The 25,631-nt window shown below is 39.1% G+C and overlaps 1 protein-coding gene and 1 long non-coding RNA gene across 4 annotated transcripts in view; one reads left to right on the top strand and one right to left on the bottom strand.

Moving 5' to 3' along the window:
• GNAQ (G protein subunit alpha q) overlaps nt 1–25,631 on the top strand; it is a 326,720-nt gene that overhangs the window by 74,730 nt on the left and 226,359 nt on the right. The window lies entirely within an intron of this gene.
• On the bottom strand, nt 5,207–6,462 carry LOC143673667 (uncharacterized). Its single transcript, XR_013170505.1, has 2 exons — nt 6,294–6,462; nt 5,207–5,468 (listed from the first exon to the last, which is right to left on the bottom strand). It is a non-coding gene; the product is annotated as an uncharacterized LOC143673667 (long non-coding RNA).

Here is a 25,631-nt window from a genome sequence, read left to right as displayed (position 1 = left end):
AGGTTTTTTGTCTCTTTAGTTAAATTTATTCCTAGGTATTTTATTCTTTTAGTTGCAATTGTAAATGGGATTCGTTTCTTGATTTCCCCCTCAGCTTGTTCATTACTAGTGTATAGAAATGCTACAGATTTTTGAATGTTGATCTTGTAACCTGCTACTTTGCTGTACTCATTTATTAGCTCTAGTAGTTTTGTTGTGGATTTTTCCGGGTTTTCGACGTATAGTATCATATCGTCTGCAAACAGTGATAGTTTTACTTCTTCCTTTCCAATTTTGATGCCTTGTATTTCTTTTTCTTGTCTAATTGCTCTGGCTAGAACCTCCAACACAATGTTGAATAATAGTGGTGATAGTGGACATCCTTGTCTTGTTCCTGATCTTAGGAGGAAAGTTTTCAATTTTTCCCCATTGAGGATGATATTAGCTGTGGGTTTTTCATATATTCCCTCTATCATTTTAAGGAAGTTCCCTTGTATTCCTATCTTTTGAAGTGTTTTCAACAGGAAAGGATGTTGAATCTTGTCGAATGCCTTCTCTGCATCAATTGAGATGATCATGTGATTTTTCTGCTTTGATTTGTTGATATGGTGTATTACATTAATTGATTTTCTTATGTTGAACCATCCTTGCATACCTGGGATGAATCCTACTTGGTCATGATGTATAATTCTTTTAATGTGTTGTTGGATACGATTTGCTAGAATTTTATTGAGGATTTTTGCATCTGTATTCATTAGAGAGATTGGTCTGTAGTTTTCTTTTTTTGTAATATCTTTGCCTGGTTTTGGTATGAGGGTGATGTTGGCTTCATAGAATGAATTAGGTAGTTTTCCCTCCACTTCGATTTTTTTGAAGAGTTTGAAGAGAATTGGTACTAATTCTTTCTGGAACGTTTGGTAGAATTCACATGTGAAGCCATCTGGTCCTGGACTTTTCTTTTTAGGAAGCTTTTGAATGACTAATTCAATCTCTTTACTTGTGATTGGTTTGTTGAGGTCATCTATGTCTTCTTGAGTCAAAGTTGGTTGTTCATGTCTTTCCAGGAACCCGTCCATTTCCTCTAAATTGTTGTATTTATTAGCGTAAAGTTGTTCATAGTATCCTGTTATTACCTCCTTTATTTCTGTGAGGTCAGTAGTTATGTCTCCTCTTCCATTTCTGATCTTATTTATTTGCATCCTCTCTTTCTTCTTTTTGTCAATCTTGCTAAGGGCCCATCAATCTTATTGATTTTCTCATAGAACCAACTTCTGGCCTTATTGATATTCTCTATTGTTTTCATGTTTTCAATTTCATTTATTTGTGCTCTAATCTTTGTTATTTCTTTCCTTTTGCTTGCTTTGGGGTTAGCTTGCTGTTCTTTCTCCAGTTCTTCCAAATGGATAGTTAATTCCTGAATTTTTGCCTTTTCTTCTTTTCTGATATAGGCATTTAGAGCAATAAATTTCCCTCTAAGCACTGCCTTTGCTGCGTCCCATAAGTTTTGATATGTTGTGTTTTCATTTTCATTCGCCTCGAGGTATTTGCTAATTTCCCTTGCAATTTCTTCTTTGACCCAGTCGTTGTTTAGGAGTGTGTTGTTGAGCCTCCACGTATTTGTGAATTTTCTGGCACTCTGCCTATTATTGATTTCCAACATCATTCCTTTATGGTCCGAGAAAGTGTTGTGTATGATTTCAATCTTTTTAAATTTGTTAAGACTTGCTTTGTGACCCAGCATATGGTCTATCTTTGAGAATGATCCATGAGCACTTGAGAAAAAGGTGTATCCTGCTGTTGTGGGATATAATGTCCTATAAATGTCTATTAAGTCTAGTTCATTTATAGTAATATTCAGATTCTCTATTTCTTTGTTGATCCTCTGTCTCGATGTTCTGTCCCTTGATGAGAGTGGTGAGTTGAAGTCTTCAACTATTATGGTATATGAGTCTATTTCCCTTTTCAATGTTTGCAGTATATTCCTCACGTATTTTGGGGCATTCTGATTCGGTGCGTAAATATTTATGATTGTTATGTCTTCTTGTTTAATTGTTCCTTTTATTAGTATATAGTGTCCTTCTTTGTCTCTTTTAACTGTTTTACATTTGAAGTCTAATTTGTTGGATATTAGTATAGCCACTCCTGCTCTTTTCTGGTTGTTATTTGCATGAAATATCTTTTCCCAACCTTTCACTTTCAACCTATGTTTATCTTTGGGTCTAAGATGTGTTTCCTGTAGACAGCATATAGAAGGATCCTGTTTTTTAATCCATTCTGCCAATCTATGTCTTTTGATTGGGGAATTCAGTCCATTGACATTTAGTGTTATTACTGTTTGGATAATATTTTCCTCTAACATTTTGCCTTTTGTATTATATATATCATATCTGATTTTCCTTCTTTCTACACTCTTTTCCATATCTCTCTCTTCTGTCTTTTTGTATCTGACTCTAGTGCTCCCTTTAGTATTTCTTGCAGAGCTGGTCTCTTGGTCACAAATTCTTTCAGTGACTTTTTGTCTGAGAATGTTTTAATTTCTCCCTCATTTTTGAAGGATAATTTTGCTGGATATAGGAGTCTTGGTTGGCAGTTTTTCTCTTTTAGTATTTTAAATATATCATCCCACTGTCTTCTAGCTTCCATGGTTTCTGCTGAGAAATCTACACAAAATCTTATTGGGTTTCCCTTGTATGTAATGGATTGTTTTTCTCTTGCTGCTTTCAAGATCTTCTCTTTCTCTTTGACCTCTGACATTCTAACTAGTAAGTGTCTTGGAGAACGCCTATTTGGGTCTAATCTCTTTGGGGTGCGCTGCACTTCTTGGATCTGTAATTTTAGGTCTTTCATAAGAGTTGGGAAATTTTCAGTGATAATTTCTTCCATTAGTTTTTCTCCTCCTTTTCCCTTCTCTTCTCCTTCTGGGACACCCACAACACGTATATTTGTGCGGTTCACATTGTCCTTGAGTTCCCTGATACCCTGTTCAAATTTTTCCATTCTTTTCCCTATAGTTTCTGTTTCTTTTTGGAATTCAGATGTTCCATCCTCCAAATCACTAATTCTATCTTCTGTCTCTTTAAATCTATCATTGTAGCTATCCATTATTTTTTCTATGTTTGCTACTTTATCCTTCACTTCCATAAGTTCTGCGATTTGTTTTTTCAGTTTTTCTATTTCTTCTTTATGTTCAGCCCATGTCCTCTTCATGTCCTCCCTCAATTTATCGATTTCATTTTTGAAGAGGTTTTCCATTTCTGTTCGTATATTCAGCATTAGTTGTCTCAGCTCTTGTGTCTCATTTGAGCTATTGGTTTGTTCCTTTGACTGAGCCATATTCTCAATCTTTTGAGCGTGGACAGTTATCTTCTGCTGCTGGCGTCTGGGCATTTATTCAGATTTCTCTTGGTGTTGGACCCAGCAAGGTTGTAATATTTTTCTGTGAAATCTCTGGGTTCTGTTTTTCTTATCCTGCCCAGTAGGTGGCGCTCGTGGCACCCGTTTGTCTGCGGGTCCCACCAGTAAAAGGTGCTGTGGGACCTTAAACTTTGGAAAACTCTCGCCGTCCTGGGGGTTCGCTAGCCGAAACGGCTTGAGCCGGCCCGGGGTCCGAACGCAGGGAGGGTTGCTGGTCGCCGCAGCCAGGGAAAGAGCCCGTCCGAATTTCCTAGTCGGCCCTGGGCAACAAGCGTGGCGGGAGGGCGCCAGCGGCAGCGGCCCGCCCGAGAGAGTGCACGTTCCCCGGGAGTCACGGGTTTGGAAGGGGCCTCCCCCACCCGTCACCGTTCTCCGCGGCCTGGGGGTTTCCGATCCAATTCTCTCAGTTGGTCCGGGGGCTGCGCGTGGTGTGGGCGCCAGCCGTCTTTGTTTCAGGGGACCGCCTCTCCAATTCTCCCAGCCGGCCCGGGAAGGGGGAAGGGAGTAACTCCGGCCGCTTGCCACCCCGCCCGGTAAGGCCCGCGCGCCTCGGCGATCTCACCCGAGCTGCTTCTCTCAGCCAGCCAGCCGTTCCAGGATGGGGTACGCTGTCTTTTTTATCTCTGTTGTGGCTTTGGGCGCTTTCTGTATCGTTTCTACTCCCCTAGTAGGTGTCCTGGAGAAGAAACTAAGATCCGTGCGTCTTACTAAGCCGCCATCTTCCAGGAATCCAAATAGTTGGATTTGTCAGCAATTATTTGAAAAGAAAAGAGATGCATCTGACTTTGTTTTTTCCACTTTCCTTGAAATAAGTATGATGTATTAAATATGGTAGACAGTCAGAAAAGAGAAAATATTTCTTAGTAATTTTAGAAATAAAATAAGTATGAGAATAAAGCACTGAGTGAAGGAAGTATGTAGTGCTGTAATGTTTTGATGAATATTCTAAACTGGTGCTATTTCTTCAAAAACATTTTCAGGCGATTAAAATTTGTCAATGGTAGTTTAGAAACATATTGGCAGAACTATTTCTATAAAATTCTGACTCATAGTGGCAATGTCTATTATTTAATGATTTATTCATATTTTATGGATATTTTAAATATCATTTAAAACAAATTTCACATTATCTCTTAAGTATAAAGAATAATAAAAACATGAAGATCTTATAAAGGCTATATATATATATATATACATAAAATTAGATAAAACAGATGATTACACACTGATGATTGTTTGCATTAGAACACACAAGAAGGAAATAAAATATTTTGTTACAGAATGAAAGTTGGAAAACTTAAATGAAGCAAGGGACTGTGGAGTGACTATGGGGTGGCATAGAATTATGTAACCCAGAAAAACATGTTTTTGTTCTTAATCCATTCCTGTGGGTGTGAACCCTTTGTGAACAGGACCTGTTGATGACCTTACTTAGTTAAGGTGTGGCCCAACTCAATCAGTGTACGTTTTAGTCCCATTCCTAGAGGCCTTACAAAGGAGACCACAGAGAGAAGCCACAAGAAACAACCACTGGCTGGAAGTCAACAGAACCCGGAAGGGAATAGAGAAGACACAACTGTGTACATTGTCATGTGACGAAAAGCCAAGGAACCCCAAATATTGGTGGCCAGGCAGAAGATACCAACACGAAAGGAAGGAAGCCTTCTAGCCTCTGAAATCATGAGCCAATAACTTCCTTGTTACTAGGCCAACTCATTGTACGGTGTTTGTTATAGCACCTGGTAAACTAAAACAGTTAAAACCCAACTGACAATGTAAGTAGAACAGAGAAAATTTTTGCCAATTAAATTAATTATTATGGTGATAAGAGATTTCTCTTTAATGTATGAAGGATCACCCGGGAAGCTTATTAAATAAGTCCTAGATCACCTGGGACTCTCCACCTGTATGATTATGCTGCAGGTGTTATACAACACATCTTTGAGAAACAGTAATCTTGAGGCTTATGTGTACAGTAGAGTGCTCATTAGTTTCTTTCTGTGTTCAGCTTTTCAGTGAACTGTCTTAAATACTGATGATAACTTGGAGGATCTCTGAGTTGGGAAAAGGGAGACCTGTCAAAAAATTGAGGTTTTTATTAGGTCCGGCAAGGGCGAGTGGAGGAGAGGTTGCAAACTGTTAGTCTATGGATTGAAATCAGCCTGCAGCCATGTTTTGCTTTGCGTACCTTGTGGGTGCCCCCACTCCCACTGCATCTGATTTCTTCTGGACTCTTGGTTAGAGTCCACCATCCTTGTTGCCTGACACCCTGGCTTCCTGCATTTCCCTTACTTGCCTGGTCTGTAATGGCATTAGCTTGTGACTGAGCCCTGAGGAACTTAGCGACAGAAATGATGGCATAGCTAAAAAATATACCTCTCTGAATTTAGCACATAATTCAACCTAAGTTTGTTGCTCAAAAACATTTATTTTGACAATTCTGGAGCCTCCATAGGAAGCCCTAAGTTTTCCACATTAGTGACTGAACCAAAGTAATCTAAAATATCTACAAGTCATTTATTGCTGTTTTAGCAGTGCATTTTATGCCTTAGAGCTATAACTGTACTTTCTAATTATCTTTTATTTGGTCAACTGGTAAAACTAAAATTTATTCTCTTTGTATTGGCAGTAGGGTACAATGTTGAGGCAGCCCAGCTGTGATCAAGGACAAAGTAGACTGATACATAGAGTTTTAAATTCTGGTCCTTGAAGGGGTCTTGAAAATAATGAAAAATAGATTAAAATGGCCAGCATTTAGTGGAAATGAATTACATTCCAGGCACCAGACTAAATACATTCCCCCTTTTCCCCATCCCACAACAATCAATTAATAGCTACTCGGCTATTCCTGTTTAAAGGTGAGGAGAATGATGATTAGAAACATTGAGCAGTTTACTTACATGGCTTTTATAAAGGCAGAATTTGTCATTTGAAAAACACATGTGTAAAGTTAACCATAGGCTGATAGTATTATGTTTGATCTAGTAAGAAAATGCCTGCCATTTAAAATGCAGCTGAACCTTACAGTCTGGCACTGCGCAAGATACTGTGGAATTGACCTGTCACACAGGCAGCCTGGCAACAGGAATGTTTAGGTGGCAACAAGCCCGTCCCTAAGCATGTCCTTCCTTCACTCGTGTTCTGATTGAACTTCGCCCCGGAGCTCGCACAGTTAGACTCCTCTTGCACTGCAGGAGCTGCATGGTTCCTTCCTCATCCTGTGGTGTGAGCAGCCAACCTCACCCCATGCTAAATGAGACGTGCGCCCCACGCCTGTGCCGTTCTCCTTACCTCTTCAGCTTGCAGACACCTGTCCTTTCCTTCCCATAAAGTCCCACCGGTGGGTGTCTGTGAGCCTGACCTAGTTGGAAGACCAGGTGAATTCCTGGTGTTCTCCCATCCTGCCACCTGAGCCTTCGGTTCTCATCAGTTGTTCACCTTGCAGTGGTGACTCTGCCCCTTCCCGTATATAGTTCTAATAGTTAGGTAATGCCCACCCCCAGGGATAAAGGACTTATCTCTATGGATATTATTATTATTATTATTATTATTTTCTTTTACACAGTAAGCATTTATTTCTACCATCCTATCCCCAGCTAAGCTCTCAAATGAGGTCACTGTATTATCTGTCATCCTCATTCAGAGTAAACGGATGTAAAGTTTTTTGAAAATATTGTGCACAGTTCTTGAATTATTTACCAAATTTTGCATTAATGTCACTTACTATTGCTCACTATTACTATTACTCAAATTTGCTTTACATATGAATAAAAATGAAGTGTAAGGTTATATATGAAAAGCGCTGATATATAGTAACATAGCCTTCCTTTTTTTCTTTCATGATTTCAGTAAGAGCTGAAGAATCTAGAAGCTTCCTTTTCCCACCTTTCTCTTGGAGCACTTGTGGCTGAGTTTGAACATATTTGTCCTCACTAGTGAAAAGTATGTCATGACTGAATGTTAAAGTCTTGGAGGTTTATTACCCAGCCAGCTCTTACTCTGTGGTTATGCAGTAGAGACTTGGTTTAACAGAAATCATGCAATGGTCAGGGACAAATCTCATGGAAATTGAGCCTGTTATCCAGAGTGCTAATATGGTGTTTTCTCAGGATGCCACTCTTGCTTTCCTCAGAAAGATTTTGTTACTCTATGGTAGTTAACACAGGAATGAATATTGGCATTTTGTCAGTTTTAGTAACACTGTGACAAGAATACAGAGGCCTTGTATACCGGCCAGGTTCTGCCATTAGCAAGCAGTGTGGATTTAGTCTAGTCTCTTTTAACAGCCCTGTGCCTCAGTTTATACATCTGTAGTAAATGAGAAGTTTGAGGTAGAGGATTTTAAAGGCCTTTTTCAGCTCTGGAATCCTTTGTGTCCTTTTAGCCCCAGTGTTCTTTGAAGTAAGGCAAGCTTTGCCTGAGTGCTGATCTGAGTTAATTAGGATTTGATGTTAAACTGTCCAGGAAATTCTGAGGTATGGGGGATGTTACACAACTGGTATGCTTAGCAGTGTTTTTCAGCTGGACTCTTGGTATCATTCTCCTGTTTCATCAAACCTCACAGAAACATGTCTAAAAATTCTAGTGCTCTCTATTCTTCTGCTTCTTAAAGCCTACTATAGTTAGCACTGCTGTCAGACTGAGCGCATTTGACACAGTCTTTTCTTTGACACTTATTAGATGAAAGGAAGATGACCTCCCATTAACTGGAAATCTCTAGACATGATTTTGAATGTGGCTGAGCCAGATAAATTAGGAAGAGAAAAGACAAAATATTCTACAGAGGATGGAAATCTAGTTACAATGTCTCTTTCAGTGAAATCCAGTGACTTCTGTCTCTTAGTTGACATTGCCATTTCATGCTATCAGTTGCAAGCAAAGGGTAAATCTGGACTTTTCAAGAGCACATGATAAACTAGGGCAATAAGGAAAGGAAACAATTTTCAGTATGTCGTTTCAGAGCCATATTACCTTTTCTGGAAGAAAGCTTAATGTCTTGTGCCACTTAAGTGAGATGTGAAATAATTGTGACCAGATTTTTGAATTTGAAAGGAATAGAGAATTTTACCAGTATCTTGACACCAAGTAAAGATAACAGTTTGATCAGCTGTTTCATCACCAGTTACTTTGTCTAGGGGAGCGAAAGATCCCAGAGGCCAAATTGGGCTTTAAATGAAGGTCTTTGTGGGCACCAGGCATTAGGTGAGGTGGCTGGTACAGCGTCTTATAATTGTTACTTGCCAGCCAGCTGTATTCTGTTTACTTCCTTAGTTGAGATAGCCACAACGTTTATCATCTGTTCAAACACAGGCAGATTAAATAGCATTAGGGGATTGCTTTACTTAACAAAGCAGTCACAGATGAACTATCTTGTTCATATTTTATTTTAAGAAAGAAAAGAACACTTGCTGCTGGGTTTGGGTGTGCAGGGTTTCATTTATTGCATGGCAGTCCCTCCTGAAGCAGTTTCTAACTCCAGCTCACCCTTTCAGACATAGGCTAGCCTACATTAGATTTAGTTCTGGGAAAGGCCAAAGAGGGGAATTTGCTGTTCTTTAGTCAAATTTACACCAACTTTTGGACATTGCTTTAAAAACCCTGAAATATTTTCAAAACATAGAAATTATTTTCTTTATATTACAAACATGGAACTAACAATAAACACCCCAGAGATGATTTTGTTGAAAGACAGCAGAGAATAATTAGGGGTTCTTGTTCTTTGAGGCACATCAGAAGAACCATCTCAGGGACTTGTGAAAATACGCGCATGTCCTCTATCTCCAGGAATGGATCCCGCAGAGAGCACATTTCAAAAAAGCTGGGCGTTAACTCCCAGACCAACTGCCTAGTGTTCTGACTTCTATAACCTCTCAGTTTCTTCAACTCCTAATTGTCAGCAGTGATTTCCATCTGGTAGGCTTAACTAAGTCGATGCATGTGGGAACTCAAAATTATATTACTTTCATTGGAGCGTATTATTTTTTTCCATAATCTAACTTAAAATCATATTTTTAAGTTTATTGAAAGCTCATTTAGTGAATATAATGCTTAATTGCACCTTTTGATAGCATTCTCAAAAATACCCTTAGTATTTCGCTGCTTCTCCCCTTTGGAAGTTTTTTTTTTTTTCATCTTTTCCCAGACTCAATCTTGTCTTTTGGTGTGAGTCACTAGCTTGAAATCTGATATTTTGTTTTTGTTTATTGTTTGTTAGTGAGCTTCTTCGACATTTATTTATGAATTATTAAACAGTACAAGGAGTGAAACAAACTGAGGTTTGGTAGTCAACTGACATATTTCTGATTAGCATGGTAAATTGAACTTGGAAGACACTATATTGTCTGAAGGAAACTCATGATGCCTATTTTATAATGAAATTAAATAAATAATCTTAATAATTTTTCAAGCTAAAACATGAGCTCCTTTTTTTTTCTGTAGTTCCTAATTATCCTTTATTTCTTACCTAGTGATCATTTGAAATTAAATACGATAATAGGTTTAAAAGTTGTTTGGAATAAAAACACAGTTGAATTCTGCCAGTGTGCTTGACTTTCAGAATATTATTTGTGTGCCGTCAATAGTTATAGAATGACTAAAAATTGGGAGATAGAAAGGAGAATTTCTTATAAAACAAATATCCTGTGTTTCAATTTTTTTTTTTTTGTATGTTTTATGGCATGGTCATGTTTCATTCTTTTTCCATGTGAGTACCCTGTTATTGCAGCACCGTTTGTTGAATTTTTGTTTGTTTTTTGTTTATTTTGCTTGTTTGATTTTTGGAAAATGCACGGACTGGAAATTGAACCTGGGTGTCCAGCTTGGCAGGTGAGAATTCTACCACTGAACTACCCTTGCACCCTCCATTTTAATTTTTATTTTGAATTTTACGTATTATGTGAGGGAACGTGCCATTAGAAAGCTTTCTTTCTTCTCCTCTCTTTTGCAGAACACTGTTAGGTCATATCAACTCCAATGAAACTTTTAGAACATCGACAAAACCTTTGTCTTAAATACAGAAACTGAGTATATTTTTCTGCTTTAAATCAACCCACCCCTAAGTGGGTTAGAGAAATACAGAATACAGATAATACCTAACTTCTTAATTTTGGTCTCTCAAAGAAGCTTTTTAACAAACAGGAAACAGGGCATATTTGAGTCTTGTCTTTGTACACTCTCATGGTTACACAGGGCCATCTGAACGCCTCTAGGCAGAAAGCTAGGAGCTGCCGGGAAGAGGAGCAGAGTTTGTGTGTGCTGTAAAGACGGGTATCAGCTCCGAACCACAGCTGGCTGCCTTCCCTTGGGTCAGTAAACCCACTTTGGGTCATTTTGACTGATCCTAGAGGCAGAGAAATGGTGAACAGGCTTATTTAGAAAGATTGAAATATGAAATTGATTTGATATGATTGAGAGCTCTTGGAGCTGATGACTCACTGAGAACTTTTTTAATGGTCTTTCCCACAAATTGTGTTTAGAGACTCGTAAGTTTGGGTGGCATAAAGGGTTTTGGAGTTTATCAGTGCGTCCTTTCCATCTTCAGGGAAACCCTTCTGTGGTGTCCAGGAGAACACCACAGATTGAGTATGAACGAGGCTACGTGGACAAAGAGCTTGTCTGTCATATACTATTTTAGGTAAAAAGCTAGATAATTAAAACTTTAAAGCCAGGAGGCTAGCTTGCATAACTTGTAAGCTAACTGTGAAGGCATTTGTGAAAGATGAGTCTAAACATATCCTTAGCAATAGCTGATTTATTTTAAAAAAGTGAATGAAGATATTTCTCTGGCAAAAGTTGACCCTGTTCAGTATTCATATTTTATAGATGTGCCTTAAACAAAATATACTGGGGAGAAAATGCAGGATCATATTCTTGCCCTCAACAATATTTTTAATCTTACCTAAAGAATCATTTTTTTATTAAAAAGTTTTATAAATTTATCATCTGTTTTTAATATATTGTAGACAGTCTCAGTGTCAACACTCTATTTCAGTAGCTGCACAGTATATTATTTTCTAGATGGGCTCACATTTATTTTTCTAAGAACTTGTTTTTTGACAGATCTGAGTATTTCAAGTTTCTACCTATTATTTTTGCCCCCAGCTGTGAGAGTCTAATGACTATCCTTTTGTACGTCTTTTTTATAACAGGTAACTGATTACTTTTTATTTAGTGAAAAATAATGCATACACATGATAAAAAATTTCAGATAGCACAGAGATATATAAATTGAAAAATGGAAGTCTCACTTTGCTCTTCTGGTTTTCTCCTTAGAGATAACCACTTCTAAATATTTCTTTGGTTATTTGTACAGACGTTCTGTTTTTAATACATGAGAAGGCAGAGTTTGAATAAACTGAGATGCGTAATAGATGTACGATACGGTACAGAAATGATTCTGGGAGTGTAGCTGTATGCCTAATCGGGGAAGGCTTGCCAGAGCAAATGGCTGTTGTTGTGGATTTCAAGGATGGGGTATAATACAGTATAATGTATTTTCCTGGATCAAGTAACAACAGTTACCTAGTATGGAGGAACAGAAAAAAAATCAAGAGAAAAATCAGTAAGGAGAAATGAACAAACGTAACCTACTGCAAACAGGGGATGATGCCATCCCATGGAATGGAAAAGTCCCTTTGTAGAGAATTTGACTTTGAGTTGGGGGCCGTCAACACGTGAACATGGAATCATTTACAGTTGCCTACAGAGGACCAAAGTTTCAGAAAGGGAATCTGGTGAGAACATCACAGTTTATATTTTAAACCAGATATGATGAGATTTTTTTTAATAAGGGGGAAGATACATCTGCAAAGAATAAAGTACAGGAAGAAGCAATCAGGTGGAAATGCAGTGGGGGAATTTACACCAGATGGGGTAAGACTTGACCACATGGACCTGGAATCTTTACTGAGGGTAGTTCTTTTCAAGGATTCAGGGCAGAAACCAGATTGCGGGAATTCAGGAGGGAGTTTGAGAATAGGCAAGCCAAGGCATAGCTTCCTTTGAGTTTGAATGTGAATAAAGATACAGAAAACGTGGGGAAGTTTCCTGTTCACAAGGAGAATTTGCATACCGGTCTCTTAATATTTTTCTTTAAAAATACAGTGAAACTCCCAGCTACGATGGACCTCCTGTTAGCCCCCACCACACTCCCTAAAATGGACCAACCTGTTTCCCCACTGCTGGCTCCTCTGTGCCTACTTCCCAGGACAGTGATGTCCCTGGGTGACCCCACCTGCTCTTCTTTTCCTCAACTTTGGACTTGCCTTTGAGTCCCCTCTCTGCACCTGACAGTGGTGTTGTGTGCTGACCTTGTACTTCTCCATTGCTCCTGCATCACGGTGTGTCCCCTGCCTGGCATCCTCTTCTCATTCCAGGACCCCAGGAGGATTTCTAAGCTAGAGAGTTTCAGAATTTGAATTCTGATTTGGGCACTGTGATTTGGGGCACTCACTCCCCAGGGACCTCCAAGGCCTGTGGCCCTGCCTTGCCCTTTTTTCCTCCTCTGTGCCCTCCCAGGGACTGAAGCCTCACCCTGCAGCCTCACCCCAGTTTGTTCTCTTCAGGTCTGGCCTTCCAGCCGCCTGGTTTAAGGCATTGCCATGTGGCCTTGGGTTCACCTGGACCTGTGTTTAAATAAATACCAGCTTTACAACTTAGTATATTTGGTGAGTTCAGACAAGTTATTAAACCTGTCAGCATCAGTTTCATCATTTTCAGTAGAATAATATGAATTTATTCTGTCTGCATATCACTTATCTCATCAGAAGAAAGTGGCTGCTTTGGTAAATGTGGAGGGATTGACTTAAAGCAGGCTTCGGAGTGTGTACAGAATCCATACAGGAAGATAGATGCTTGGTGCACCTTAAAGAGATCACATGCACCCAGGAGAGGTATGTATCAAGACGTCCTGGGCAGCAGACACACCGATTTCCAATGTGACTCCCAAATTGAGAATATCAGAGGCAGACACTGTAATTGGAGCTCTTAGTTCATGATCTTGCCACTTTGTGGTTGGTCTCCCTGTGTCTTGAGGTTCCGGAGACGTTGCTATGGGATCATTCATTTGTGGATATAGAGTGAGTCTCCCAACAGTGCTAGGGAGGCCTCCCAGGCCTGCAAGATAGAGATAGTAAAATTTACCCCCAGGGCTGCTGTAAGGAGGAATGCAATTTGGGCCTGCCACATCATGGATATCATTAAGAAGTATTGGCCGCCGTTCCTTTTGCTTACTTGGTCTGCTTACTAGAACTCCACTGATTCCTGCGTCCACTGGCCTGTAAAGTAGCTAGAGATTGCTATAACCCACGGGTGCCAGGCTGCCCTCCTGGTGGAGCCCCACAGTTATATGCTTCTACTCCAGCCTTTGCCCTCATGTCCTCCTTTGTCCCCTCCTCTCTGTCCCGCTGACCAATGAGTACCTACAGTTTGTATCCTGGAGTTGGAGTAGTGAACTGAAGCATAGTTGAAGAGTTTAGGGAGAGGGAAGATAGGAATGTAATTCCTATCAAGTTTAAAATGGCCATTTTTTTATTATACATAACAAACATACATTCTACACGTGATATAACAATCAGTGGCTCACAATATAATCACATAGTTGTGTATTCATTACCATGCCCACTTTTTTTTTTCTTTGAACATTGGCATCTCTCCAGCAAAAGAAATAAAAAAGAAAAAACTCATACATACCATACCCCTTACTCCTCCCTCTCATATACTGCTAGTGTTTCAATCTGCTCAATTTATAAAATGGCCAATTTTTTTTTTTTTTATATACATGGGCAGGCACCGGGAATTGAACCCGGGTCCTCTGGTATCGCAGGCAAGCATTCCTGCCTGCTGAGCCACCGTGGCCCACCCTAAAATGGCCAATTTTAATAATGCCCTTTTTCTATTATAATGTCCTCTGAGAATTTTAACGTAGATACTGTTTTTTTATTCATACTGTATGATAAACATGTTGATTTATTTAAAAATAGCATCATTTTATTAAGAAAACAATTTATGCCTTTTAAAGTTTGCTGCCATTGTGATAGGTACAGGAGGTATTCATGAATGAATATTAATAATAATATTCTCTGTGCCAGCTATTCTTCATGCATGTTAACTGTTTTTCTTTTTTTGTGTGTGTTCACTAATTTAATCCTCATAACCATCCTATGAAGTAGTTACTATTGTTTCCTACTTTTAAAGATGGTGGGGGAGGGGGAGGCACAGAGCTTAAGTGATTTGTCTGAGGTCACACAGCAGTTAAGTGGAGCCACATAGATCCCAGGGGGAGGGGGAGGCACAGAGCTTAAGTGATTTGTCTGAGGTCACACAGCAGTTAAGTGGAGCCACACAGATCCCAGCCAGTCTGGCTCTAGCATCTGCGCTTTCGGTCCTTGCTACTTATGTGGTCTCACAGTTTTGACTTCATTGGGAACTTGTTAGAAATGCCATAATCTTAAGGTCCATCCCAGAACTGCAGAATTAAAATGTGCATTTTAATAATATTGCCAAGTGATTTCGAATGCGTATTCAAGTTTGAGAAGCAGTGCTCTAAACCATTGTGCTTCCTGTTTCCCCGGCCATTAGAACTTCATAGAGTAATGGGGGAAATCATTAGGTATTTTAACGATTAGAACCCGGTACAGTACATTGAAACCTTCTGCTCTTCTGACTTTAGATAAAAGCCTTGAACACTAGTGTAATACATCAGGTGTTTCAGAATGCTTTTATATATCCTCATGCCACAAGCGTGTATCTTGTCCTTTTTCCGTATGTGCACACATACATTTGCACGCATGCACATGCACACACACACATATGGTGCAGGCATACATGCTATCGTGAGGCATAGGAACTTTAGAGAAGATGCAGGGTTGCCACCAGCACAGGGCAGAACCAAAGAGCATGGGCATGCCTTTTTGCTATCTTGCCATGCCTTCCTTTCACAGTGGGACCCTTTCCAAAGCTCATGCTCCCTGAGAAGTGTAGCCCAGCCCACTGGCCCACCACTTACTTCGTGGAAATAGCCCAGACAGGCTAGTCCCCCCGCCCCCCCTCCCCATTCCAGTAAATAAATTTCTTTCTACTTGCTTCAAGTAATTATAATTCAAATGTAATCACATAATAGGCATGGAAGGAGCAGCCAACTGTCCTCAGGGGAGTTGGCCAACTTTAAAGGACAGGAATTAGGGAGATACTGCCAGACAGAGAAGGTCTGGTTGGGAGTGGGGTGGGGTGGGGAGAGGATTGGAGGTAAAAAAGTTAGGAGATCTGAGGGAGCATGGCTTGTTTCTGAAGGGGGAATTGGCTGTAGCTTGGAGCATGGCAGGGGTGTGGGGTAGAGGTGAAGAGGAGACTTAATTTGCCATGATCACAGTTACAGGATTTTACTGTGTGGCAGGCACTCTGCTAGATGCTTTTCATGCATTTCATGGGCTTCATCTCTATTTTGCAGATGAGGAAACAGGTGAGAGATTAGTTAACCAGCCTCATGGCTAGTAGTAATAGTGTTGGGATCCGATCTGAGACTTTGGGCTGTAACACAGTGGAGTACTAGCAGTCTAGTTAGTAAGTAATTTTAGAAAGTCAGTATAAATGTGCTGTTAATGTATAAATGAGCACAGTTAGTTCCAGCACAGAGTGTGGCTTTATTTTTGTTTTATTCTCTATCACTTCTTGTAAGAGGCTCAATTTTCTACCAGACCAGCTCAGCAGGGGCTCCGGCTTTACCCACCCATGGTTTGAACACATGGGTTGTGGTTAAGGTATTAACTAGCTAACTAAACCTTACCTGTTTTGATGGGGTTTCCTATGCCTAGACATTTTGAGGGCTTCCTTAAAATGTGGAATCATTAGAAGGAAACACGTTTCACAGGGAGAGCTGGAAAAGAATTTGGTTATGCTTTTATTGTATGTCCTTTACCAACATCGTGGCTACCCTGCTGCTTTGGTTGGTGGTACGATATTATCTTATTTTAAGCGAAAATTTTCTTTTCTTAACTTATTACTAATAAGTAATAAGAATATTTTATTCACCTCGAATTTCCTAGGGGTCCTGCTTTTCTAGGCACATCAGACTTGAACTTCCAACGTGGTGATGGTTATGCCATCGGTGTTGTCACTGGTGGCACTGACCCTCTCTCGGTGCCTCGGTGAACTTTCCTTCTAATATTTTGGTTTGTGAACAGCTCTAGCATTCCCAACCCTTCTTCTGCACCGACCACAGCCAGGCACGCAGAAGTTTTCTGTTTGTAGTTGAAATAACACATGCAGTTCAGGATGTGTCGCCACCCTGTAAGTGTGGGAAAGTTAGAGGATGTAAACTCGGGCAGTTCGTTTAACTTTGGTATTCCTCAGTTTCCTCATTTAGAGACCAAGGAGTTGATCTGGAGTCTTTCGGTGGGGCCTTGAAGGACCCATTTCATGAGGGCTAAAGTTTATATATTTCTTTGTGAATTTTCACCAGCTGTTCTTGACTGTTTAATAGATTTTAACACTCCTGTAGATTCAAGTATATTATCCGTTTTCCCCATTTATAATTTATTAATAGCTCTTATGAATTGTGAATGACAGTTTAATTAGATCATCTGAGTATAATTAGGGCAACCACTTTTTTTTTCATAAGAAGATCTACTTTTCATTCCTGAGTATACAGCTTACCTCTAACCTAGGTACTTAAACATTTTAGAGCATTTTCCAGAGCAGGAAGGCCTTTTCTGTTTTCTCGACAAACATAAAGATCATCATACACTTTCTTGAAAAGCCACATGCATAACAAAATAACAGGGAGTAGTTTTGGCCTAGATTTTGCATGTTCTCATAACCCAGACAAACATGACCTAAGGCAGTAAATTTAGTTAAGTGGTAACAAAGCATGTGGAATTTAAGAAAATCTGTTTTCTGTTTGCCACTTATTTATTTATTTATTTTTTACTTTTTGTGTAAGGCAGGTTTACAGCCACCTCATATCTGTTTTGAGTGCTGCGTTTTCAGAACTGGCAAATCGATTGTCATTAAAGCATTCTTATTTCTTGTGTAGGTGCCACATTAAACATGTGAAAGAAAATCAGCCTTATCTGATGAACCTAATTAATAACCTAAAAACCATTTGTATTTGGCTCCGCAGTGTGTTTTTGTACTTACATTTGAGTATGGGTGTGCCTGATGTTCTGGGAATTTATAAGACTTCAAACACATGAGGAAGTCCCACTGTGAAGGCAGACTCAGGAACTGGAGAACTGGCAGATAGATGCTTTGTCCTTCCCCATCTGCCTTGCTGAGCTATCTTCTGTGCTGGCTGAGAGACCCTCAGCGTCTGTGATGGAGCACCCTGTCTGAACACCCTGTCTCTGCCGTCTTCTGGTTTATATTCTCGCAGGAGTTGGTGCATAATAAAATGGTTAGACTTTGAATACTTGAATTATTCCCTCCAATTATAAGCAGTCTTCTAAGGTTCCCATCAAAGTACCACAAACTGGGTGGCTTAAAACAACAGAAATTTATTGTCTCACGGTCTTGGGGGCCAGAAGTTTAAAATTAAGGTGTTGGCAGGGCCATGCACTCTCTGAAAGCTCGAAGAGTCTGTTCCATGCCTGCCTCCTGGCTTCTGGTGGTAGCTGGCATTCCTTGGTGTTCCTTGGCTCATGGCCATGTAACTTTCATCTCTGCCTCTGTCCTCACATGATTATCTTCTCTCTCTCCATGCCTGCTGTCTCTTCCCTCCCTCTCTTTTAAGGACATCAGTCATATTAGTTGAGGGCCTACCTTGTTCAGTTTGGCCTCATGTTAATGAATCACCTCTTCAGTGAGCCTGTTTCCAAATAAGGTCTCATTCACAGGACCGAGGGAACTGAACAAGTCTTTTTTAGGGGCCACGATTCAGCCCTTAACAGCAGTTATCATAGAATTGTAGCCGCTTTAAAGAAGGGAGAAGGTCATATTATGTCATTAGATTATTTGCCTGATCTTAACATAGTTAACCCCACACTGGATAAGCTAAATCAGAGTCCAAAGTGCAAACCGAGTTTTTTCTTGCATGACAATGTCTGACAGAAGTTGGAGCAGTGCCTCAGTCGAAGAGATGGCAACTGATGAGACTTATGTGAGAGGGGCCCCATGAAGCTACATTTGTCCCCAAACACCTTCCCCTCTGGCCTGACCAGAAGATGCAGGGGTCTTGTAATAGGTTGCTGAATAAGTCTAATGGGAGAAGAAGAAACAGGGATGGTTTGTTGTCTGGGCTAAAGAGGGTCTGCAGGCTGAGGCAGCCCCATGGTGCATGGATAATTGAAGGTCTTGGGAGAATAGATTAGGTGACAACTTCTGTCTTATACTCAACTTCATAAAACAGCTTTTATTCATGATTAACTTGACTTCTAAATGAATTTAGAAAGGAGAATGGAGCCAGATTACCTTGTGTGACTGAAGATTTGTGAGCCCTGTTAAAATAATTCTAAAATGCTAATTTATTATTTCATTTTTTATTGCAAAAGTAATATATGCTCAGTGTAGTAACATTTACAAAATATAGAAAGAAAATAAAAATCACAAATTTTGCCACTAACCAGATTTTATATTGTTAATATTATGTGAATATTCTATATGTATCAATATATTTTAAACAAGTATTTGTTTGTACTGTCTTCTTTCCCCTCTAAAATCAAATGAAGCTAAAATAATAGCCATTAAATATTCCTCTATAGCATTACTTCTGATAATTGCTTAATATGGTGTAGGATAGTTTTAAAACAACAAATTAATTTGTATGTCGTTCCCATACAAAAGGTATTTGATTTTTTTTTTTCCCAAATTGGATAGTAGAGAGAATCAGGTTTCAACTAAGCATGGACTTGTATGAATATCGGGAATTGGTACTACAGATTTATATCAAAACAGAAATGGAAGGCATCTCATCTAGTCTGACTCTTAAAATATATATGAGGGAATTATGGACCGTGTTATTTATGTGACTTGCTGAAAGTCAGGCATTTTAATGGCAGAAATGGGATTAGAATTCCTGGTGTTCTTTGCCATATTTGTTCTTTTCTCAAGACACACTGAACATGTGACAGCCTATAGTGAACATCTGTGGGTTTCTTTTGTGGTTTGTAGCTTGGCTTTAAAATAATCCTAAGGCTCAAAGAGCCAAAACCTTTGAGGGGAGTCGTTTCCTTGGTTTTGCAGGTTAGGATAATCTTCAAATCTATGCTGGTTTGAGAGCGTTTGAGGTCTGATATAGTGCCAGATATCTGCTCTTTGATGCTATTAGCCTTATGTGCTAGCTGGAACTAATGAAACCTACCACTTCTGTTTTTTTTGTGTGTGTGTGGAGAAATCTTCACACACATACAGTCCATCCATGTTATACAATCAACGGCTTACAATATTATCATAGTGTTGTATATTCATCACCATTACCATTTTTAGAGTATTTGCATCACTTCTGAAAAAAAAAGTCTCATACATCCCATACCTCTTAACTCTCCCCCTCATTGACCACTAGTATTTCAATCTACTCAATTTTTTTACCCCTATCCCCCCATTATTTATTTAGTTTTTAATCATCTGTCCATACCCTGGATAAAAGGGGCATCAGAAGAAGGCTCTCACAATCACACAGTCACATTGCGAAAGTTATGTAGTTACACAGTCATCCTCAAGAACCAAGGCTATTGGAACGCAGTTCCACAGTTTCAGATACTTCCCTCCAGCCATTCCAGTGCACCATAAACTGAAAAGGGGTATCTGTATAATGCATAAGACTAACCTCCAGGATAACCTCTCAACTCTATCTGAAATCTCTCAGCCACTGACAGTTTATCTTGTCTCATTTCTGTCTTCCCCCTTTTGATCAAGAAGGCCTTCTCACTCCCGTGATGCCTCTCCTACTGCTTTTACTTGCAGATGTTGTTCCTATCCATTTAAAAAGTCATCACTCTTACAGGTTGCGTTATCTACTATTGTGTAGTTACTTTAAATATCTTTATCTCATCAGTCATGTGTTCCAGCCTTTTCTTGATATATTTGAAGAAACAGATCCAGAGAGGTAATTGGCTCATTCATAGTCTATCACTGTGACTGAGTCAATCAGCTGTTAGCGACTGGGTCCAAATCTAACAGATTCCTGGGACTTGCAAAGATTGCTTTAAATTGTCATTTAGATTTAATGAATGCTCATTAAAGAAATTTATAAAATAGAAAGTAAAAAAATCACTTGTATTTTCACAATCAAAACACAGCTATTGGTAATATTTTGGATAAATTTCTTTTCAGTGTCTTAAATGTATTTTTGAAAAATACTTCTGATTTTTTTTTTCGTAAAATGATTATTGACCAGTCCTTTTTCTTTGAACATTTACTGCTTTCAGGGTCCTGAAGTCAAGGGCTATTAGCAGTATATTTAGTGGGCGTTGATTTTTCTCTTTTTTTTGGTGAATTTCCCTGGAAACCTATTGGGAAAGCCCTATTATTTTTTCCTCCCTTTGATTAGAACAGTGTGTAATGAAGTGAGGGCTGTGCTTTTAATGCATCCTGCCAGTTCACTTTACACTCCATCCAGCCATCCGTTTTGTAGATGTGTCATGGTACTCGTAAAGCAAAGGGATGGGTCTGGATCCCCTGCAGAATTAATAAAAAAAACAGCTCCATCCAGAGTTCATGTTCTGCTAATGGCAGGTCAGGAGTAGCGTCTTAAATGCAGCTCATAAATAAGTAGAGTCATTCCTTTATAGAATACTCAGTCACTTATTAGACACTCTCTCATATATTTTATCTCATTTTTATCCTCACAAAAAACTGGGTTTTAGAAAGTCAAAATAGGGATTGAAACAACTGCCTCCTGAATGTCTTCTGTCTTGAAGTCTAGTGCTCCTTTAGCTGTAGTCATGACTTGTTACATCTCTGATGTAAAGTGCTTGAAATGGGTAGAACATATTTTTGAGTGCCTTTTCCTTAGCACAAAATAATGCCTGCTCAGTGTGTTAAATTGAAGTGCAAGTTAGCTAAGAGAAAGAAAGAAGAGGTACTCATTAACCAGCCCTGCAGAGATAGCAACTTGAAACACTTTATTCTAAGTCTTTCCACCCTACCTTTTCCTCTGCATGTTTGTGCGCATGTGTGTATGTTTGTAAATTTTGTAAGAACTGGTATGATGTTTACATGTGGGTTTGTAATTTTCTTTTTCCATTTAGCAATATATTGTGAACATTTTTGAATTTAATTAAGTATAATAAAATAGTACTGTGGCTGCATGATCTGCCATCATATGGATGGACCGTCATTTATTTTACCCATTCCCTAGTGTTGAATGTTTAGAGTTCATTTTTTTTTATCTTTTTAGCCAATTATGGGATACATATTCTGTGGCGAATATTTGCACAATTCATAATTATTTCCTTGGGAAAAGTCCTTAAGAATGGAATCTCTGGGGCAGGAGTATATGAAGAGTTTAAGACGTGACCGCTTTTGTTGAATTTCCCCCAAAAGCTGTAGTTATTTGCATTTCCCCCATTTATTTTTAGAATGCCAGTTTTCCCCTAGATTTCTGAATCCTGAATATAATCATTTTTTTTAAACTTTGCTAATTTTATAAGTGGACAACATTATGTCATTGCCAGTGGAATTAGCAATTCTTAATACTCATGATAAATTGGTTATGTAAAATCTTTTTAAATGATTGCTAGCTTTTTCTATTGGGAGACTTCTCTCTTTTTTTTAATATGATTTGCATATGCTTTTTATATATTTTTATCATTAACTCTTTCTAGTGTTTTTTGCAAATATTTTCTTCCAGTGTGAGAGATCCTATTTTTAATGTTTTTGTTTGTTATGGGTGTTTACGTACTTCTTAGAATTGATCCCATTGCATGAGCTGAAAAGAAGGTAAGTTTATCAGGTTTCCTATTTCTGTGATACTATCTTACCTGTTAATATCTTTAGATAGTGACTTGATCAACCATTGTATGAAAATAGACCCCTCATTTTCTTTTACTGTCACATAATAAGGCCACACCAAAAAAAGGGGGCACAATCTATCTGATAGGAACCCTTTTTTTTTTTTTTTTCACTCTCTCTTTAGGCAGCAAAGCCCCAGTCCAGGGTCTGTGAGATGAACGTGCTATCTGGGGGTTGCACTTCTAGCTTTTGACTGAAAATGGCACCTTTAGGGCTATCAGGACTGTGTACTAGCCCTGTTATTAATTTTTATTCCAGGTCCTATATTCTTCATCCTTACCGTTTCTCTACCATTTTTTAATCTTCCTTTCTAGGGGCCCATTAATAGAGCGAACATCTGCCCCGGTTTGCCCAGGACTCTTGTGGTTTGCACATATTGTTATAGTGTAATTTTTAACAGTATTCCTTCCACTCTTAAAAGAGACCCATTTAGAATGACAAATCTTATGATCATCCTAATCTGTATCAGGACATCAGTAAGTGCATAAAGGTGAGACCATTCCATCAAAATTACTTCTTTGATTCGATAAAAGAAAACTAGGTGTGCTTCATGGTCTTGTGTGCTTAATATGCAAAAGAATTCAATAGTCCTGTCATGAAATGCCCAGCATGTTATGATTATAAAATACTGTCTTTACTAATTCTCGCTGGACAGAATAATTATCCACTTTAAAATTAGGTTGAAGTTGAAGTTCCAGATTCTTTTAATTTTCTCCCAGTTGATTGTCTGTTATGGCTAATGACTTTTGGTTTGCATTTTTTTTCTATCAGTGCTTTACATTATTGCTTGATCAGTTGGAAAAAAGATGAGGGAAAGTCTTAATTACTATTTTGGAATTAATTTATGCTTTACACTATCCCAAAAGTGGTAATATTATATTATAAGGCATTACCTTATAAATTTGAGACATCGATTGTACTCATTCAAAAACTTCAGTTAACTTTAATAAATATTAGTGAACTTTCAATAAAATGACTGTGCTGGTTTGAAAGGAGGTATGTCCCCTAGAAAAGCCATGTTTTAATCCTAATCCTATTTTGTAAAGGCAGCTGTTTCTTCTAATCCCTATTCAGCAGTGTATGTTTGAAACTGTAATTAGATCATCTCCCTGGAGATGTGATGTAATTGAGAGTGGCTATTAAGCTGGATTAGGTGATGACATGTCTCCAATCATTTTGGTGGGTCTTGATTAGTTTCTGAAGTCCTATAAAAGAGGAAACATTTTGGAGAATGAGAGATTCACGGAGAGCAGAGCTGCATGACATAGCCATGAGAAGCAGAGTCCACCAGCCAGCAACCTTTGGAGATGAAGAAGGAAAATGTCTCCCGGGGAGCTTCATGAAACAGGAAGCCAGGAGAAGAAGCTAGCAGATGATGCCATGTTTGCCGTGCGCCCTTCCAAATGAGAGAGGAATGCTGACCATGTTCGCCATGTGCCCTTCCAAATGAGAGACGAACCCTGACCGTGTTCACCATGTGCCTTTCCAGCTGAGAGAGAAACTCTGACTGTGTTCGCCATATACCTTTTCACTTGAGAGAGAAACCCAGGACTTCATCAGCCTTCTTGAACCAAGGTATCTTTCCCTGGATGCCTTAGATTGGATATTTCTATAGACTTGTTTTAATGGGGACATTTTCTTGACCTTAGAACTTTAAACTTGCAACTTATTAAATTCCCCATTTTAAAAGCCATTCTGTTTCTGGTATATTGCGTTCCGGCAGCTCACAAACTAGAACAGTGACTGAAGCATTACTCTAAAGGTTTGAAGAAACATTTCCAGTTCTTCATGATTCAGATCACACTTTTTCTGATCAAGCTGAAGACATATGCCTCAAGCCCACCTATTGGACACATTAATAAATTTGGAAATACGTATCTGGCCCAGTGAAGCTTCTGACGTGAAGTACAGTGGCCCTTGTCACAAAAGGACCTAAAATATATGTCAGATACATTCAGCATTTGTGGAGACAAACTTTTCTCACCCCTCAGTCCTTTGACTGCATTAGGTCAGTATAGGTACACACTGGATGCAAGAGCAATAGCCAAAGTGAGGGTAAGTGACACTGTGAGGCACTCTTTGTCCCCTTGTCTCCCTCAGGGTAGCCTTGGCAGGACCACATTTCTCAGACCTTACCTAGACTGCCCTTTCCTTCTTCTCTGGAGTTGTTTGCACTTAGAGGGATGGTGGGCCATCTCAGCCCCTTCCAAACTGGTTCCCACTCCTCTTTCCACCACATCTGAAGCTTTCTTGCATCACCAATGATAGAAGATGCTTTTGTCCCCTGCATCAAACATTCTATTATACATCTGTCTCTACATTTCTTTTCCATGGTTCCATGAGGATAGTTTCCGGAACTGTACGTTGAGCCTCACGCACACTCTGGAAGAACATTTTCCATTATAATACATCTCATAGTGGCACATTAGCTTTACCCTTAAACTAGTGTCTCCTTTTGGGAACACTATTTGTGTTAAAGGCACACCGTTTTCCTGGTCCCAGCTTCCAAGCCTTGGGTGTCATGGTTGACCTTATTTTCTTCCACTCCAACGTAGACAAGAGCCATGGCATGCCTATTCTACCTTTTCAGTGTTCCTTAAGTCTCTTCTTCTTGCCCATTTTCACCTCACATATTCAGGCTTATTTTACTTCCTGCCTGGACCTTTGTAGTAGCTGTTTTTGTTTCCATTTTTTTTGTTTAGTTTTTCCCCCGTGAAATCTAAACTATCCACTCATACCATGCCTATCTTCTAAAAGGACTCCTGATGGAGTTCACACCTGCTCAAAAAACTTTCAGTTGTTCCTAGTAGCCTATTGAATCAAAACCAAGATCTTTAGCATCTGTTAAGTGGTAAAAGAAAAAAACACTACAGCAAAGCCCAAATATAAATATATAATTTAAAGCCAAAAAGAAAGGCAGTGATGTTAGCACCAAATTATTCTAACAGTCTGATGTTTTGGTCTAGTTTGATATTTGGCAAGTCTTTAAAATGTCTTTATCCATATGAAAGTGTTCTAAAATTGACTGTAGGGATGGTTATACAAATCTGTGACTATATTAAAAACCATTTAGGGAGGGCCATGGTGGCTCAGCAGTCAGCGTTATCGCCTGCCATGCCTGAGACCTGAGTTCAATTCCCTGCCCATGCAAAAAAAAAAGCAAAAACCATTTAATTACATACTTTAAATGGGTGAATTGCATGGTATTTGAATTATATCTCAATAAAGCTGTTGTAAAAAAGTTTATTACATGTGCTTTATAAAATTCCTATGGCACCTGACTCTTACGAATGAAG

The sequence above is a fragment of the Tamandua tetradactyla genome, chromosome 2, assembly GCF_023851605.1.
Source record: "Tamandua tetradactyla isolate mTamTet1 chromosome 2, mTamTet1.pri, whole genome shotgun sequence".
NCBI lineage: Eukaryota > Metazoa > Chordata > Mammalia > Pilosa > Myrmecophagidae > Tamandua > Tamandua tetradactyla.
Note: the sequence above shows the minus strand (reverse complement) of the source record. Positions and strands in the feature narration are given on the sequence as shown.